Source organism: Callionymus lyra, unplaced genomic scaffold (assembly GCF_982586985.1).
Source record: "Callionymus lyra unplaced genomic scaffold, fCalLyr1.hap1.1 HAP1_SCAFFOLD_49, whole genome shotgun sequence".
Taxonomy (NCBI): Eukaryota; Metazoa; Chordata; class Actinopteri; order Syngnathiformes; family Callionymidae; genus Callionymus; species Callionymus lyra.
Window position 1 is genome coordinate 445,590 of NW_028258563.1, and position 4,582 is coordinate 450,171.

Sequence of the window (4,582 nt, forward strand, 5' to 3'; positions counted from 1 at the left end):
ATACGAGGAACTAACTAAACATATACTGTACACACCTCCATGATGATTGCCTTTCTCAAGTGGCTTTGTATGTGCTGTTGGGTTTTGTCCATCTGTGCTGGTCTGAATTTGGTGACCTCACAAAAAGGGCAGTGAAAGAACAAGCAACACTGACGGCTGTGGAGTGAAGTACATCCTCAAACCTGGCTGATGTTTAACTGATCAGCCATTTATGAGATTAATGAAAGCTTTGACAGAAACTGTTTTCTATATCACAGACTAAGCTACACACACAGGCAAATGAAAACAGCCAGAAATATGTTATGTTCACTGAACAGATCATTTATGAACACATTTTTCATGTTGTATAAAACTCAAACATTCTATTGAATGACTGAACAATCTACTTTAATATCCTCGTGTCCAATTAGTTCATATTCAACGTCTGCTATCTCTGGTCTGTTTATCTGGATTCTTGTCACGGGGGCAGCAGCTTCAGCAGAGAGGTCCATACTTTCTTCTCCCCAGTTACATCGTCCAGCTCTTTCTGGAGGACCCCCCTGTGTTTCCAGCCCAGTGGAGGAACATGCTTCTTCAGTGTGTTCTGGGTCTTCCCCGGGTTCTACCATCAGTGGAACATGTTCCACTTCATCGGACTTATTCTCAGATGAATAAATTGATCTAAGACAAGAAAAAAATAAGTCAGTTTAGATTAAAAAAAAAGCTCAAACTAATTGAAATTCTCACGGATGCTCCGTTGAATCCATACATTCATTCATTCCCACTGCCACCTCCTAATAAGAAATAATGATTGTTTCTCTGATGCACAAATACTGCAGTGCTGAAGATATTAAACCAAAATTGACATTCATTTTAATTGTACAAGTGATGACATTTGCAAAATTAATCAACATTACCTTTAACCATTAAATCACTTTGATAAATGACTAAAAAACATTCTTACATACCTTCCTTCTTCTCTTGAACTCTTTTCGATCTGGTTAAGGAGAAAAATAATTCAAGGAAATGACTCCAGATAAACACAAATCAATATAATAATGTGATTTTTATGAATGCATTTGTTTTTTACCTCTTTTTCTTTTTTTATACCAATAAACTACAGAACATGTGATCAGTAGAACGATCACAGCAACAATAATTCCAGCCACTTCTCCTGGTGTCAAACCTTCTCGACATACAGAGTCAGAAGAAATAGTTCCTTCTCGTAGATGTTTTTTTTAATTTTTTTTTTTTAGAATCCCTTATTAGTCCCGCGAGGGGAAATTCAACCATTCACACATACTGATGGGAGTAGGCATGCACACTTGCGCCAAGTTCACCATCAGGAGCAATCAGGGTGAAGTGTCTTGCTCAGGGACACAACGACACAAGCTTGTCTGGAGCTGGGATTGAACCTGCAACCTTTTGGACTGCAGGCAACCACTCTACCATCTGAGCTATGTCGCCCCTGTAGATATGTTGAACATCTACAAAGACAAGTGGAGACAGTTTAGAAGAAAACATCTGGAGCAAACATTTGTGAAGCTTCACTCACTGTTTGTGATCCTGACATGACGTGAACGTTCCATTTGAAAATGTTCCTTCACTGCAGGTTCCACACTCAGTGTCTGTGGAGGACGTTCCTGTGAAGAACATTGTGTGTGTCTTATAGTTTCTGCACTCTTGCATTTCACATGTTGGATGTGAAACTCGCCTGCTCTGATGATGAACTGTCCTGGTTCACATGTGGAGTGTTGCTGTGCTGCCACACATGTGTCCACTGAGCCGTCCACACAGAAAAAACCCTCCAGAGGTTCACACTTGGTGTTTGCTGTGAAGGTACAGGATCTGATCTCTCTCAGTCCTGTTAGTCAATAACAAATTCTACATCACATCTACATACTGACCAACTCATCATTCTAGTGAAGAACAAACTTTACCTTCAGTACAGACGAGACACTTGAAACCATGTTTCTCTCGGTTCAATTTGTCCATGTAAGTTCCATCATCACAGACAGTGCAGGACGGAGATGGAAATTCTGTGCAATGAACATTGACTCTGAATCCTGTGAGAGAAATAAATAAATGACACATTTGAGTGACGTTTTACATCAAGACTCCTGACAGTTACTCTTATAAGAAAAAAGGTCAACATTTAAAATAGGCAGAATACATTTGATAGAATCGACATACAAGTGTCATGCTTATGTTCTTTTGTTTTATTTTGAAGGTGGTTTTCCGTTTTCATGTGTCCTGTGTTTTGAGTGACAGACGCTGGCAGGTGCGCGGCTGGGGATGATGGAGTGGCGGGTTCTTCCCATTGATAAGGAGCGTCTCTACCCGGAAGAACTCGCCAGAGTATTGCGTTTCCAGACCAGGTTGGCTGTCCTTTCGATCTCGCTCCTCGCCTTTGAATCACAACTGGATAATCCTTTGGATACTCCTGACGTTGTCAGCACTTTTATTTACTCAAGTGAGTCCTTTTGTCTTTTTGTTTTAGTTGCTGTTGGGACCCCGATCTCCAGAAGTGCCCTGCCTTCGCCCCGAGTGCCTGTTTTGTTTTTTTGTTCCTATTACGGACCGCTCTGGATCTATATAAGACTTTTTTTTCTGAATTTTTCCTCCGTGGATTATTTAGAAGATAGCTGGGAAGGGCGACAGGTCTTGATACCTTCACTTAAACTTAGCGTTACATTTACCGATGTCAATAAAATGAAAAGAGACTTTAATAAACCACAACATGTACCTGTGCTCCTTCCAGCTGGACACTCAACATCCTTATCCTTCAACAGTGGACACTGTGACGTCACTCCTTCAACATCCTTATCCTTGAGAGAAAAGATCATTTAATATCAGATGATTTTTGAGAATCTATCAGTGATAGTTTCGTAGATTCTTCCGCGTCTGACCGTTATAAACCTCCTTGTAGGTGGACAACGCATGCGCAAATGCGTCGTTGATTTCCAACCTCGGGTACTGTACTGACACTAATAGAATGTTTTTCCATCATATTTGTCCATCATGATGAGTGCCATGGATCATACATGAACACACATGTTTAATGATAAATATTTGTTACCAGAGAACAATTGTTTCAACTGTAATGAAGCATACATGTTTGATATTTACCAATTAGTGTTAAATATTAGCTATATTGATGTTTGAGATAAAATGGGGACCCTTGAAATAAAAAGAAAGACCCACACTGTTAAGTCTTTCTGTAGGTTTGTTTATTGGACATAATAAATCGTTTTAGCAACACTAGAGGGCAGCAGAGAGTACAAGTTGCTTTGCGTGCAGGTGGAGAGACAGGACGAGCTAATGAGATCACCTGTGCAGGTGAAGCTTCTGTCTACAGAGCATGACTACAGCCAAGGTAATGTTAAACTCTTCTGTTAAATTGTTCTCATTTGGAGAGAATATCTAAGGATTATGGACATAAACTTGCAGTGTGACTGCAGTTCACACTTTTAATGATGTCGTCATTAAGTAGAAAAATGATTAATGACATACATGACCTTAATAATTAAGTCAGATCTACTGTATGTCCATGTGTTGTAAATCTAAAACGTACCGAGAAAGTAGAATTCTAGTGTTTCTGATCCCATCATGCAGGGAATAGCAGGTTTGATATAAATGTACATGAATTGATTCATTAAAGATATTATTACATTTGTCTCTTTTAACATTAAGACTTCATCACAAAGTATCATTTCTGGAGATGATTTGACTTCAATGTTGACAACAGTTTATACTGAGTGGATCTAGTATAACACTGACAGACCCGGCTGCAGAAAAACATTTAAGGGGGGGCATTACATTTTTTCAGGGGGGCAAACTTTTCAACCTAAAAACGTATTGGCTTCAGGCTGAACAATGGCTCTGGGACGACTCGCACAGTGCAGAGAAATAATTCTCCCATTACTAAAAAGTGACGGTTGATCCCAAAATCTAAAAAAACAGTAAAAAAAACTTCCTTTTAGAAGCAGAAACCTGGAGCGGAACCAGACTCATTGTTGACGGCCTGCCGCTTTGACCGGCTGGGAGGAAGGATGGGGGGGAAGACAGATGGATAAGGAGAGGAGTGAGGGAGGATAGAGTGAGAGAAAAGAGGAGAGTGTAGGAGGGTCCATGGGGGTGCTGGAGAGAACTCAGGATCTGATGACGTGGTGAAGATCCTGGATCAGCAGCAGCTCTGGAGGTGGATCCCTGGATCAGCAACAGCTCTGGAGGTGGATCCCTGGATCAGCAGCAGCTCTGGAGGTGGATCCCTGGATCAGCAACAGCTCTGGTGGTGGATCCCTGATACAAGATGCATGTGGACCCTGGTCTGGTTTCCTGGATTATCTTACTGATCGACCACAGTATGTCAGGCTGAAGGACATCACGTCTGACACTGTGCAGTACAGGAGCACCTCAGGGGACAGTACTGGCTCCTCTCCTCTTCACCATCTACACTTCAGACTTCTGCTACAACTCAGAGTATTATCAAAGTAATCACACTAGTACTACCACGACAGTTGTACTTTGACTACTGAGCACTAAACTCCCCTCAGCACTGATTGGCCAGTGATGCTCAAGTGTGTCATGAATTTATACCATA

At 41.1% G+C, this 4,582-nt stretch overlaps 1 long non-coding RNA gene across 3 annotated transcripts; it reads right to left on the bottom strand.

Annotated features, from left to right (window-relative positions):
• Positions 1 to 423: 423 nt before the first annotated feature.
• Positions 424 to 1,598, bottom strand: LOC148058670 (uncharacterized). Of its 3 annotated transcripts, none has more exons than XR_015709638.1 (4): positions 1,535 to 1,598; positions 1,070 to 1,466; positions 948 to 976; positions 424 to 660 (listed from the first exon to the last, which is right to left on the bottom strand). It is a non-coding gene; the product is annotated as an uncharacterized LOC148058670 (long non-coding RNA). The 3 variants fall into 3 exon arrangements; XR_015709636.1 differs by adding an exon at positions 727 to 773 and having other exon boundaries at positions 948 to 1,466; XR_015709637.1 differs by having other exon boundaries at positions 948 to 1,466.
• Positions 1,599 to 4,582: the final 2,984 nt, after the last annotated feature.